The sequence below is a fragment of the Paroedura picta genome, chromosome 14, assembly GCF_049243985.1.
Source record: "Paroedura picta isolate Pp20150507F chromosome 14, Ppicta_v3.0, whole genome shotgun sequence".
Lineage (NCBI taxonomy): Eukaryota > Metazoa > Chordata > Lepidosauria > Squamata > Gekkonidae > Paroedura > Paroedura picta.
Window position 1 is genome coordinate 12,251,101 of NC_135382.1, and position 15,403 is coordinate 12,266,503.

Sequence of the window (15,403 nt, forward strand, 5' to 3'; positions counted from 1 at the left end):
TAACCCAAATACGATCACATTCATATCTAGGTTTCTTTTCTATTGCATGCTTTATGAGAAGCAGTCCCTTGTAGTTCTCCATCTTGGCCTCGCAGTGTCACTGTTGGCCAATACACTAGTCAGGTAGGGGGTGGCTATCCATGATGCTCTCTCCAGTATGCTTATTTCATCGGCATCATGCAGATCTTTTGTTTAAAGAAAGCACCAAGACAGAGCAATCTTGCTGCAAAAAGAAAAATGGCTGTGGTCTGTGGAATTTAAACAGAAAGGCAGTATCTGAAATTTCCTGTGGAGAATTTTATCTCAACCAAACAAGCTGAGGGGAAAGGAAACAGCCAGTTCCTCAGATATTCAGATGGAGAGAAGGCTCGGAGACAATGGCCAGGCATTTGAATGGCAAGTACTGCTTCTCTTACTGTTATCTTTCTCCTGCTGGGCTGCTTCAGATCAGTTTCATTATACAATCCCTGAGGAGTTGCCAAAGGGCTCTATTGTGGGGAATCTCGCCAAAGATTTGGGACTGAATGCTAGAGAACTAAAAAATCGTAATGTGCATGTAGTGTCTTTGACTAACATGCAGTATTTCAGCGTCAGTGCAGAAAACGGAAACCTCTATATAAATGACAGAGTAGACAGGGAGGAAATTTGTGATGCAACTTCACTTTGCCTTCTTCATTTTGAGTTAGTGATTGAAAATCCTTTAAATGTTTACCATGTAACTATCACAATACAGGACATTAATGATAATGCACCACATTTCCTCAGTGAAAATATCAACTTGGAAATCATTGAATCTACTTCACCTGGTACCAGATTTCTCCTTGAAAAAGCTGAAGATCCCGACATTGGGATCAATTCTGTCCAAAATTATGAACTTAGTCAAAATCAGTATTTTGCTTTAGCTGTTAAAGAGAGTCAGGATGGAAATAAATTTGCAGATTTAGTACTTCAGAAACCATTAGATCGAGAAAGTGAACATACCATCCACATGATCCTAACAGCTATGGATGGGGCAGAACCTAGAAAAACTGGAACCACCCATATATGGATTAATGTCACTGATGCCAATGATAATGCACCAGTCTTCACCCAAGATGTTTATAAGGTCAGCCTGAAGGAAAATGCTCCAGTTGGGTCTTTTGTACTTCAGGTTGTGGCCTCTGATAATGATGAAGGTTCATATGGCCAAATCAAGTACAGCATACCAAGGAATGACTACCAGAAATTCAGCGTCGATTCAGCCAGTGGCAGAATTACGCTTATAGGACCACTGGATTTTGAGGAGACCAAAGAATACACCATGACAGTAGCAGCAAAAGATGGGGGTGGCTCAGTGACACACTGCAAAGTTGAAATACAAGTTCTTGATGAAAATGACAACTCCCCAGAAGTTACTCTAGTTTCTTTATACAGCCCAGTCCCTGAAGATTCCCTGACTGAAACCTTAATTGCTTTGATCAACATACATGACAAAGATACTGGTGATAATGGAAAAGTTACTTGCTACCTATCAGAACACAAGCATTTTAAAATTGTTCCCTCATCTAATCATTATTACAAACTCTTTTTAGACCGTCCTCTAGATAGAGAAAGAACTCCTGAGTACAATATTACAATCATTGCCACAGACAAAGGGAATCCCTCTTTGTCAACACACAAAACTATCTCACTACGTATTTCGGATATCAATGACAATTCCCCTACCTTTGAGAAATCTTCCTATACTATCTATATTCCAGAAAACAACCCTTCTGGTACTTCTGTTTTCAGTGTCAAAGCTGTGGATCCAGACATGGACCAAAACTCACAAATCACATATTCCATCCTCCACAGCAACATCAGGGAGCTCCCCATCTCTTCATACATCTCCATTAACTCTGAGACTGGAGCTCTCTATGCCCAGAGGTCCTTTGACTATGAACAGTTTAGGGAGTTCCACCTTCAAGTGAAGGCCCAAGATGGCGGTTCTCCCCCTCTCAGCAGCAACGTCACAGTGAGGGTGTTCATCATGGATCGGAATGACAACAGCCCACAGATCCTGTCCCCTTCCCAAGAAGCCAAGGGCTCGGCCTTGTTTGAGATGGTGCCCCGTTCAGCTGAGGCAGGATATCTGGTCACAAAGGTGGTGGCGGTGGATGCTGATTCTGGACACAATGCCTGGCTTTCCTACCACATCATTCAAGCCACTGAACCAGGATTCTTCACGGTTGGTTCTCACACCGGTGAGATCAGGACAGCAAGGGCCTTTGTGGAGAAAGATGCTGGGAAACAGAAACTGGCCCTTTTGGTGAAGGATAACGGGCAGCCGTCTCTCTCAGCCACCGTGATGCTGAACCTGGTGTTTGCTGAGAACTTTCAGGAGGCCCTTCCAGAAATGAAAAATCAATCCAGCAGCCCTGACTATCAGTCCGACCTGCAGTTCTACCTGGTGCTGGCCTTGGCTTTGATGTCCTTCTTGTTCCTCCTGACAGTGATTCTGGTCCTTCTGATGAAACTTCGTAAATCAGGGAATCCCAAATTCCTGCAATGTTTTGGTCCTATTCCACCTTCAAAGGCCGGTGCCATCTTCCCACCAAATTTTGAAGATGGGACTTTACCATATTCCTACCAGGTTTGTCTGTCCTCAGAATCCAGGGAAAATCAGTTTACTTTCCTGACCCCCCATGCTCAGACTGCAGAAAATTTTACTTCTGGTAACAAATGTGGCATGCAGTTCCTAAATAATGAAGGAGACAATCTGAATTCTGAAATGCAGAACTGTGACAAGGTAAGTTCCCTATTTTGATCCCTCCCAATTGTGTCCAATAGTCCTTGAAATGTGCTGATGTACTTTGTTTACCTGAGAAAAACCTACTTAGAATTAAATGGATGAATTAATTGTGTTGATTATTGCCTGTAAATTAATCCAATTTATTTTATATCGTTCCCATGATGACTACATTAAGATTTGAGGGGGTTTTCCTGTTTTAAGTTACATGGTTGAAACCAGGACCTAGTCTGCACACAATAGATAATGCACTTTCAATGCACTTTCGAAGTAGATTTTCCTGTTCCGCACAGGAAATCCCAGCTGCCAAAGCACATTGAAAGTGCATTATCCTGTGTGTGCAGACTAGGCCCAAGAGAATAAAAGTGCTTTATCCTTTGTTAAGGTGTTTGAGCTCCTATGTATGGTAGAAGTGATACTTAAGATTACTTCATGTTAAAGAAAGTATAGTGTAAACAAATTATGGTGATAACTTTCATATACTTCTCTTTCCCTAGTTGTCTGTATAAACTCGTAATTGGATTGTTCTTGTGTCATTCATAAAAGTACTTTCTCCCTCACCCATACTCACCAAAAACCACATTGCAAGCAAAAAAACAACAAAAAAGAGTAATTGTTGTCGTTTTTAAAACAGAAGTGTCACAATATTGACTAGATCATGTCAGGGTTCTGGAATTTTTTAAAAAGCCAACTCCTACCTGAAACATTGGGAGAGATGTGGTGGGAGTAAATCTTGTTTGTGAGCAGATAATCCCATATCTCCTCACTGAAAGAAAGATGCCTGTGCACCTCTGAAGTTACATCTGGAAACATCTGCTAGTTCTTGGAATCCCTTGCATCAGTTCTCTCCTATATTGCTGTTAAAGTAAAGCTGAAATAGAAAAATGGAACTGTGTGATATCTGTTCTCTACTGGAAGTATTGTAAAGAGTTATTCATAAAACTGAAAACAAACACACAATCATGGTTTTTATAAAGCTAGATAATATTTTATACTGTGACTTCTTCGGGTAATACATTGCATCTGAAGACTCTGTAAATAAGCATGAGAAGAGCAAGAGTCAAAATTCTTTCGAGATATATGTGGTGAGGGGGGTTAAAAGAAAGAAAAGTAGATTTGATTTTACATTACAGAATCAGGGGTAGTCAAACTGCGGCCCTCCAGATGTCCATGGACTACAATTCCCATGAGCCCCTGGCAGCGAACCCCATCCCAGAGTCTCTCCTCTCTTCTCCAAGTCCTTTAGGATCCATGGCGCTATGTAATCATTATTAATATTAATAAAAAATAAAGTCAATAAATAGAGTTTAAGGAAGATGCTAGTTTTTTATACCCTGTATTTCATTACCTGAAAGTGTCCCAAAGTGGCTTACAAATTTTAGTCCATGGACATCTGGAGGACCGCAGTTTGACTACCCTGGACAAGGTAATAACTGAATACTAGAGGACTACATCCCTGACACATTTTTATGACATTCAGTGGTGGTCATCTGGTAGGTATTGGGTGAAGGGAAAGTTTTCCTTTACTAGCAAGCATTAGGCAGCAGTGGATTCAATGGGCAGATCAGGCTAGACAATGAATAAAGCAATTTAGGATTCAGGATTTCTCTCTTAGGATCTAGTGTAGAGTAATGGTTCTGCCCAAAAGGAATGCTGATTTGAATGTTCAACTTGCATGTTTGTAAATAAAGCAAATAATTTTAAAAAATGCTTACATTTCCAGTGCTCAAACATGGTAGCTCTTTGAAGCCAAATATTGTAGCTCTTCCCTTGGGAGGGCAGATGGGAGGAGGCTTCACAAAACAACTGCTTTTAGGATACTGTTTCATTGGTGAGAAACGGTGAGCAGGAATGATTGACGCTTCTAGCACAAATGGAGGCTTTGAACCATACGACAATCTTAACACCATGTTACAAACATACATGAAATTGCTTTGAGAATGCTGTGAGGAAACATGGCTCATCAATGATGTTCAAGATGAATGGATTTGGGCTAGCACATCTACTCACATATGGGCAAAAGATTGGGCTTTTCAACATCAAAAGGAGGATTAGAAAGGTATAATGATCCTTTGAGTCTCCAGTCTAGATCTCTATACGAACTTCGTTGCATTCTTAAATCTATTAAGAACATGTGGTGCACATGGGTTTTTATATAACTGATCTGAAGCAAGTAGCTTTTGGGTCTGTGGAAGGTCTGTATTAGACTTCAAAATATTGTGGATGAAGCAACATGTATATGATATCTCTTTCTTGTCTCAAACATCTGATGGTCTCCATTTGAATTCCCAACAACTCCATCTATTTCTCCTTGGATAATGCCCCTTGTACCTGGAAATCCATCCCAGAGTCTCTCCTCTCTTTTCCAAGTCCTTCAGGATCTATGGCGCTATGTAATCATTATTAATATTAATAAAAAATAAAGTCAATTAATAGAGTTTAAGGAAGATGCTAGTTTTTTATACCCTGCTTTTCACTACCTGAAAGTGTCCCAAAGTGGCTTACAAATACCTTTCCCTTCTTGTCCCCCAACAGTCACTCTGTTGTAGGTGGGGCTGAGAGAGCTCTAAAAGAAATGTGACTAGCCCAGGATCACCAGCTGGCTGCCGCTCTTTAACCATTACGCCATGATACTATTCTTAACCATTAGAATATAGAATATGGGCTTCAAACTTTTTGATTTTTGTATCCCATCCTCCTCTTGTTGATTCAGCTGATATATAAAAATGTTATAATAATTTACCTTAAAGGATTTTCAGTTCAGGGCTGGGCTATCTACGTTAATGAAAGACATCTTTCAGTGTCCAGGGGTTTTTTAGGCTTTTGTACTGAAGGATTCTTTAACCTGGCATGTGTTTCTTTTTTTCCATTCTGGAGAACCTGAGAATACCAGAGAGCTAACTGAATAGTAAGACGTTGATCGTGTGTCCACAATGCAATACAGAGTTCAGCACACATAAGCCCACTGAAATCAACAGACTGGAGCTTGCTTAACACTGTCTTGGATTGTAGCCAGTATATGTTGTTAGGAATAATTCTATAGGTCAGTTCAAATTTTGGCCAATAGCTAGTTCACTTCTAATTTTAGAAAGGGGATATATTTTATCCCAAATAATGACAAATTTGACTTTCATTGGAATATAGAACTTGTTTCTTTTGCTTGAGGGTTCTGAGCTAATTTTCTCCTCAGGTACCTTTCTACAGGTCAACCTTTTTCCATTTGGTGATCTTTGGTTGCAAGAATAGGATAATAAAGGTTTAATGATGGGATTTTCGCTCCTTGTGGCTTATTGTGATAAATTGGACTAAATAATTTTTGAGGGAAATCAGACTAAATACATTTTGAAGCCATTCACCTTAGTGATTTTAATTATGTTTTGGTTTTTCAGTTCTAAACTAGTGGTGCTGGGGTTTCTGTGGTGGCAGTGTATTTGCCATACCTCTCCTGTTGTAGATAGCTAAAAATGAATTGCACAAACTATTTAAACCTGTGAGCACTTCAAAAACAGGCATCAGAAGCTCTTCCATTCTAAGACTCTGTTTATTCTGCTTCACTATAATTTACTTTGTTTCATTAGGAAAGCTATTTATATACAACATTAGGAAAGCTATTTATATACTACAGGAGTTGGGAAGAAACAGAAGATCTGTGGTCAAATAAGTCTGATATGCTACGAGATTTTCTGAAATCAACTTTGAAGTAACTGTACAGTGTCCATTGCTCGAGGAATTAGAACAACAAAAAAGGGACAAGAGTGGAATGTTTGTGATTTCTCTTGTGTGACTCTCAGAAGGTATCACAAACATTGCATTTAAAAACTCTGACATAGACAATGAACTGTTATAGCAACAGAAGCTTTCCAGTCTTTTTTTCTTAAGATTAAGTCCAAGGAGGTGGTTTTTTAAATGAGCTAGACAGCAACACTTGCAGTTCTCGGTTTGAACCTCAGGGTGTCACTGTTGGCCAACATGGCAATCCAGAAATGGCTGATGCATCTTCAGAGTATGATTGCTTCAAACAATGCTGCATCAACTAGGGAAAGTGCAGAGCACGGGGACACAACAGTCCTGCTGAAAAAGGAGAAACAAAACCAGGGATGGCTTGTCAGAATTGAGCTTCAAGGCAAGAAACTCCCATCCTGTGATTTATTGCACCCAGAAGAGAATTAGATCTGATCTGGGGGGAGAAAGGAGACTGCTCATTTATCGGAAGCCATATGGAGAGAAGGCAGAGAGGGAATGGCTGGGCATGCAGAAGGCAAGTACTGCTTCTCTCATTATTGTCTTTGTGCTGCTGGGCTGCTTCAGAGCCAGTTCACTATTCAGTGCCTGAAGAGATGCCAAAGGGTTCTGTTGTAGGGAATCTTGCCAAGGATTTGGGACTGAGTGTCAGAGATCTAGCTAAACGTAACCTGCATGCTGTCTCTGTAACTAAAATGCAATATTTCAGTATCAATGCAGAGAATGGAAACCTCTATGTGAATGACAGAATAGACAGGGAGGGAATTTGTGGCAAAATTCCACTTTGCCTTGTGAATTTTGAGGCAGTGATAGAAAACCCTCTCAATGTTTTCCATATAACTGTGGCAATTCAAGACATTAATGATCATGCACCACAGTTCCTCAGTGGTGATATCCACTTGAAGACAAGTGAACTAACATTGCCAGGCACCAGATTTCTTCTTGGAAAAGCTGAAGATCCCGACATTGGAAGGAACTCTGTGCAGAATTACCAGCTCAGTCTCAATCACTATTTTAGCTTGGAAATTAAAGACAGTCAGGATGGAAATAAATTTGCAGACTTAATACTACAGAAACCATTGGATCGGGAAAATGAACACACCATCCACTTGATCCTAACAGCCCTGGATGGGGGTGAACCTATAAAAACTGCTACCACTCAAATATGGGTTAATGTTACTGATGTCAATGACAACCCACCCATCTTTACTCAAGAGTCCTATAAAGTCAGCTTACAGGAGAAATCTCCTCTTGGGACTTATGTTCTCCAGGTTTCAGCTACTGATAATGATGAAGGTACAAATGCCCAAATCAGGTACTATTTTAGCAATGTAGCAGCAAATGGCAAACAGAAATTCAGCCTAGATCCTGTTAATGGAACCATTGCTCTTGTGGAGCTGTTGGACTTTGAAGAAACGAATGAATATACTATGACAGTTGAAGCCAACGATGGTGGAGGGCTGGTAACTCATTGCAAAGTTGACATAAGCATTCTTGATGATAATGATAACTCACCTGACGTGAGCTTAACCTCTCTGTTCAGCCAAATACCTGAAGATTCCATTTCTGGAACTCTCATTGCTCTAATCAATGTAAATGACAAAGATACCGGGGACAATGGTAAGGTTACTTGCAGCATACAAAATGATTTGCCCCTTAAAATTCTGTCTTCATCTCATAATTTTTATAAACTCATGTTAGACGGACCTTTGGACAGAGAAAGAACGCCAGGGTACAATATCACAATCATTGCTACTGACCAAGGAAAACCTCCACTTTCTACATGGAAAACCATCTCACTATTTATTTCAGATATCAATGACAACTCCCCTGCTTTCGAGAAATCTTCCTATACTATCTATATTCCAGAAAACAACCCTTCTGGTGCTTCCATTTTCACTGTCAAAGCCATTGACCCAGACATGGACCAAAACTCACGAATCACATATTCCATCCTCCACAGCAACATCAAGGAACTTCCCATCTCTTCATACATCTCCATTAACTCTGAATCTGGTGCTTTGTATGCACAGAGGTCTTTTGACTATGAACAGTTCAGAGAGTTCCAGCTTCAAGTGAAGGCCCAAGATGGCGGCTCTCCCCCTCTCAGCAGCAATGTCACAGTGAGGGTGCTCATCATGGATCGGAATGACAACAGCCCACAGATCCTGTCCCCTTCCCAAGAAGCCAAGGGCTCGGCCTTATTTGAGATGGTGCCCCGTTCAGCTGAGGCAGGATATCTGGTCACAAAAGTGGTAGCGGTGGATGCTGATTCTGGACACAATGCCTGGCTTTCCTACCACATCATTCAAGCCACTGAACCAGGATTCTTCACGGTTGGTTCTCACACTGGTGAGATCAGGACAGCAAGGACCTTTGTGGAGAAAGATGCTGCAAAACAGAAATTGGCTGTTTTGGTGAAGGATAACGGGCAGCCGTCTCTCTCAGCCACTGTGACGCTGAACCTGGTGTTTGCTGAGAACTTTCAGGAGGCCCTTCCAGAAATGAAAAACCAATCCAGCAGCCCTGACTATCAGTCTGACCTGCAGTTCTACCTGGTGCTGGCCTTGGCTTTGATGTCCTTCTTGTTCCTCCTGACAGTGATTCTGGTCGTTCTGATGAAGCTTCGACGATCAGGGAATCCCAAATTCCTGCAGTGCTTTGCTCCTATTCCACATTCAAAAGCTGGTGCCATCTTCCCACCAAACTTTGAAGATGGGACTTTGCCTTATTCCTACCAGCTGTGTCTTTCCTCCGAGTCAAGGAAGAATGAGGTCACTTTCTTAGCCCCCAATATTCAGATTGCAGAAAATGTTCTTTGCAGTCGCATATCTGAGGTACCTTTCACGGGTGATGGAGAAAATTATTTAAATTCTAACTTGGAAGACAGTGACAAGGTAAGCTTCCTTTTCAGCTTTGGGGGCTCTTTCTTTTTTGTATTGTACACTTAGTAACAGCATAGTAATATAAATAGCTGTCAAGTCTCAGCAAGCTTACAGTAACCCCAGCAAGGGGCTTTCAAGGCAAGTGAGATGGTTTGCCATTGTCTTCTCCTGTATTATCTTCCTGGAAGTTTTCCCAACTGACTATATCAGATGTGGTCAGGCTATACCATGCCGTCTTCCCACTCTAGGAACTTCTTACCACAAATGAAATGAATATATGTGCTTCTTTGGGGGGATTTTCTTCAGAAAAAACATTGGATTTGATGTGAGGTTTTTGTTCCACTTGAGGCATTTGCAGTATAAATGAGTCTGGGAAATTAGAACCATTATTGTTGTGTAGCTCTGCAGTTGCAAGAATCTTCTGACAAAAAAGTACGATAAAGCTCAGTTGGAATGACCTTAAAGGACATAGTCCAATTTTATGATGTTTTTATGACAACCTCTCTTCCAACATGAGCTTTTAAAGCAGAAATACGCATACCTCTAATATGCATACCTCTCGTATGCCTGGTTGACCATCTAGATTCATTATTTGATGACTGCTGCACTTCCTCCTGTACCTTATACCTGAGTAATGACTTCCATAAGCAGAACCCATCACAGAACTCATATCAAAAGCAGAACTTTTGTGCTACTTTTCAGATGAGAGCTTACAAATTAATAATTGGGCTCTCAAGTAAAAACTCAAAAGTTGTTCATAGAGGTCCCATATAACAGAACATTTATGGCATCTACTGTAGTCCAGCCTTTTAAAAATGGAGATGCCAGTCACTGACTGAGGAAGTTTATAAGTACAGGGTTATATTGGAACTGAGGATCCTCTTGCATCTGCAGAGGATGCCTTGCACCAGAGTAAAGAGCTACAACTGGTGGAACTGATTGATTTGGTCCAGTTTATAAACTATTGGATTAAGCACCCATTTGATCTATAACCCCCAACTTATACTACCATTTATCCATCTAAAGCAGCAGTTCTCAACTGCCCTAATGCGACTACCCCTTCTCGCAGCCTCAGTGAATTCCAAAGTGGTGCAGGGGAGGTCAGCGCCATGCCACCGCCACTGCCCCTGCTTGCCGTGGCACTGGCCTCCTCCACACCGCCTTGGAGCTCACTGAGATGGCGCGGAGGAAGCCAGCGCCATGCTGCCATGGCCACCACCACTGCGACCCACATGAAAGGGCCGAACAACCCCTCAAGGGATCACGACCCCCACCTTGAAAACCACTGATCTAAAAAAATACCATTGTATCATCATAGGTCTTCGAGCTAATCTGCATACTCAGAAATATACCCATGGATGCTAACTGTTCTAGTGCAGATACTGGGGGCAGGATTGCTCATTTAAATGTTCTCATTCCCTTCACATGTAAAGCTAGCACACCAGTGTTCTAGCATGCAGTCCTCTCACACACCAGTGTTCTATGTGCAGGACATAATTATTTTTAAGGACATTTAGAAGCAGGATTCACCCATCTGTGTTTTGAAATGATACTGTCGTGGGAGAGCTATGTCATATGCTTTTACTGAACGTGTAGATTGTGTGGTAATACTAATGCATGATGACTTGAGAAGTGCTGCTACTTCTACTCTCAGTATTCTACAACTAGTATCCTAGTGTTTAGAATTTGTACTAGTGAATGAGGATTATTTTTTTATTTTTTCAGGATCAAATTTGGATTCATTCATTCATTCATTCATTCCCTCCCTCTTCTAAATGGTTGATAAAGGGAAAGCTGCGACAGAAAATACGTTTCAGAATCCATTATATAGATATTAAAAACATGTTTCTAAGATTCCAAATTATTATGGGGTTCTATATACTAATAGTAAAACAGTAATGACTGGGGAAGGGAAACCACCCTGTATTGAGTCTACCAAGAAAACGCTAGAGGCTGTCACCCCAAGGGTCAGACGTGACTCAGTGCTTGCACAGGGGATACCTTTACCTTTACATACTAATAGTACCATTTAAATGGAGTGGGAATTCTACATTTATTGTGCGTGAGTTTTCTTCTGGAGTGATTTTTCACTGCAGGTCAGACTATGCTACTTGGTTGACTCCAGCAATTTCCTTAAAATACGTTGTCTTCAGCTTTTTCTAAGGATTATCCTTATTTCTGTTAAGGTTATCAAGACTCATTGCACAGATTTTTATATGTAAGCTTCAGATGACATGTGTATCCAAGTTTTCAATACCCCCCAAACCATTGGCATACACAGGAGTGGTTTAAGGATTCACAGGGCCCATAGAACCAGACCCAGTTTAAGGATTTGCAGGGCCCTAGTAGAGTACAATTGCAGTGGGAGCAGTCAAACTGGGGACAGAGGGCCCCCCCACAGCGGAAAGGGGCATCACTCGGAGTGCCCTTAAAGAGGGAAAAGGGGGGAGGAGAAAGGCTCTGGCCCTGATCCATAGGGGAAGGTACCACGTGGGGCCTTTTGCAGTGCGAGGCCTATAGCACATGCTAAATGTGCTACATGGATAAATCTTCCCAAGACATACATATATTTGCAGAGGTGAACTTATCACTGCATGTACCCTTGGTTTCAAAGCTGCTATGCTATGTATAAAATAACCGTAAAAGTTTGTAAAGAAGCTGCATTAATTTACTAGAAAAGTTGCAAATATTGCAAGTTCTTTGCATCAGTTCCTCAGAAATACTGGTTAGAACAAGATAGAAATGTATTGTTGTTTGTTCTGTATTGCTAGTAGCATTCTAATGAAGTTGAGTTGATGCTTCTTCCATCAACAGAAACATTCTACAACTATAGTATTAGTCAAGTAAAAAAATGTGTAGCGTACTCTTCCTGAAATGATTGTTAGGTAATAATGAGAGAAGTAAAACAGACTTTCCATGGTTTTAACTTGGAAGTCAAAAGAACAGTTGCAGTTCTCCATGTGAGACTCAGAGTGGTGCTATTGGCCAAAGCAGAAATCATACTGGATAATCTTTGGTGCTCCTGCTCAATTCAGTCACAAGACTGCAGATCTGGGGAGACGGCAGAACAAAGAGACATTAAAGCAGTTTTGCTGAGAAAAAGTAGATGCTGCAAGCTAGGGTAGACAGGCACGAGTAACAAGGTTTATTGTGGATTTCTGTATTCTGAAGGAAGACTGAATATCTTCAGTTTGCTAGAGCATAAATACAAAAAAAGAGTAAAGCCCACTTCTCACTGTCAGATGGACAGCAGGCACAAAGATTACAGCAGGACCGTAAGAAGGCAAGTACATCTCCTCTTATTCTTGTCTTTGATTAGCAAGAGTGCCTCAGAGCATGTTCAGTATTCTATTCCAGAGGAAATGGAAAAGGGTTCCCTTGTGGGGAATCTTGCCAAAGATTTGGGACTGAACACCAGAGAAATAGAAAATCACAATTTGCATGTCCTTGCTCTAGATAAAAAACAATATTTTGCAGTCAATTCAAAAAATGGAAATCTAAATATAAATAGAAGGATTGATAGAGAGGAAATATGTGGGGGAAATGCACTCTGCCATATCAATTTTGACATTATGACTGAAAATCCTATGAATATTTTCCATGTAACTGTAACAGTCCAGGACATTAATGATAATGCACCACAATTCTTAAATGGAGATATCAAGATAGAGGCAAGTGAACTCTCTATACCAGGTGCCACATTTCTTCTTGGGAAAGCTACAGATCCTGATATTGGGATGAACTCTGTCCAGAATTATCAGCTCAGCCAAAACCACTATTTTGTTCTAGAAGTTAGAGAGGGAGAAGATGGAAGTAAATATGCAGAACTGGTGCTGAATAAACAATTGGATCGGGAAAGCGAAAACAGTCTCCATTTAACCCTTCTGGCTGTGGATGGAGGGAAGCCTGCCAAAACAGGGACAACCAAAATTTTGATAAACGTCATTGATATCAATGACAACCCTCCTGTTTTCACTCAAAAAGTATACAAGGTCAGCTTGAAAGAAAATGCTCCAAAAGGATCTTCTGTGGCACAGGTAAAAGCCACTGACAGAGATGAAGGGTCCAATGCCCAGATCACCTATACCTTTAGCAGCATTGATAAAAGTGATCACCAGAAATTCCATTTGGATCCACAAGATGGGACAATCATAGTTATGGAAGCACTGGACTTTGAGGAACTAGGGAAATATTCTATAGCAGTAGAAGCCAAGGATGGGGGTGGATTAGTGGCTCACTGCAATGTTGAAATAAAGATAGTAGATGAGAATGACAATGCTCCGGAAATCCTTCTTGTCTCATCATCCAACCCAATACCGGAACATTCTGCATCTGGAACTCTGGTAGCTCTTTTCAATGTAAAAGACAGGGACTCAGGAGAAAATGGAAATATAGCTTGTAATTTACTAAGTAATTTGCCATTTCAAATTGTCTCAACATCCAGTAACTACTATAAGGTCCTAACCGATGGTGCTCTGGACAGGGAAAATACTCCCGAGTATAATATCACCATCACAGCTACAGACAATGGCAATCCTCCTCTTTCTTCACTCAAGACCATTTCAGTGCAGATCTCGGATATCAATGATAACCCTCCGGCCTTCGAAAAGCCTTCCTATACTGCCCATGTGCCAGAGAACAACCCTTCTGGATCCTCCATTTTCAGGGTCAAAGCCTCAGACCCAGATCTGGACCGCAATGCACGAATCATTTACTCCATCCAAAAGAGCAACATTGAGGACCTGCCTATCTCTTCTTATGTCTCCATTAATTCTGAGACAGGAATTATTTATGCACAGCGCTCCTTTGACTACGAACAATTCAGGGAGTTCCAACTTCAAGTGAAGGCCCAAGATGGAGGTTCCCCTCCTCTGAGCAGTAACGTCACAGTGAAAGTCTTTATTGTGGACCAGAATGACAACAGCCCTCAGATCCTCTACCCTTCCCCAGGAGTGGAAGGCTCAGCATTGTTTGAGATGATCCCTCGGACAGCTGATGCAGATTATCTGGTGACCAAGGTGGTAGCAGTGGATGCTGACTCTGGACACAACGCCTGGCTCTCCTACCACCTGCTACAGGCCACTGAGCCAGGGCTCTTCACAATTGGGCACCATACTGGAGAGATCAGGACATCCCGGACTTTTTTAGAAAGGGATGCTGTGAAGCAGAGGGTGGTCATCTTAGTGAAGGATAATGGGCACCCATCACTCTCTGCTACAGTGACTCTGAACATGGTGTTTGCGGAGAACTTCCAGGAGGCCCTTCCAGAAATGAAGAGCCAATCCATCAGTCCTGACTATCAGTCTGACCTGCAGTTCTACCTGGTGTTGGCCTTGGCTTTGATCTCATTCTTGTTCCTCCTGACAGTGATTCTGGCCATTCTGATGAAGCTCCGAAAAGCTGGGAGTCCTAAGTTCCTACAGTGCTTTGGTCCAGTCCCCCATTCAACCAATGGCATTATATTTCCACCCAACTATGAAGAAGGGACTTTACCTTACTCTTATCAAGTTTGCTTATCATCTGAATCTCGGATACAGGAGTATGCCTTTCCTACAAGCAGTGCTCAAACAACAGAGGACATTTCTTCTAAGAATACTTTTGAGGCACTTTTGACAGCCAGTGAGGGAAATATCCTTAATTGCGAGATGGATAAACCTGATACGGTAAGTTTATTTTGCATAGAACCTCATTTTCACTGTAGACATTTTGAATGTGATTGTAAATGGATACTTGTATAGATATAAATTCTCCCTACAGTCAACTAATATAGTTTTTTTCCCCCTTAGGTTCTAATTGATCCTGACTAGATTTAGCTACTTTCATTGCTTCAGCTTTACTGAAGGATAATTAACACTTGCATACCTCATGCAATGCTTTTTAGTAAAAAAGTAGGTTATGTATCTCTTATTTTATATCCTTCTTAGTAATAATACATTAATTAATACTAATGATAATAATAATGTCAGTAAGATTAGTCCAGTAAATCAAGCTAATATACATTTTTTACCAT

At 41.1% G+C, this 15,403-nt stretch overlaps 1 protein-coding gene and 3 pseudogenes across 2 annotated transcripts in view; all 4 read left to right on the forward strand.

The window, feature by feature from the left end:
• The window catches only part of LOC143823452 (protocadherin gamma-A6-like), a 285,370-nt gene that overhangs the window by 91,098 nt on the left and 178,869 nt on the right, over nucleotides 1-15,403 (forward strand). The gene's annotated exons all lie outside the window — the stretch shown is intronic.
• Nucleotides 142-6,937, forward strand: LOC143823971 (protocadherin gamma-B5 pseudogene; annotated as a pseudogene).
• LOC143823972 (protocadherin gamma-B5 pseudogene) lies at nucleotides 6,718-12,518 on the forward strand (annotated as a pseudogene).
• LOC143823973 (protocadherin gamma-B7 pseudogene) lies at nucleotides 12,122-15,200 on the forward strand (annotated as a pseudogene).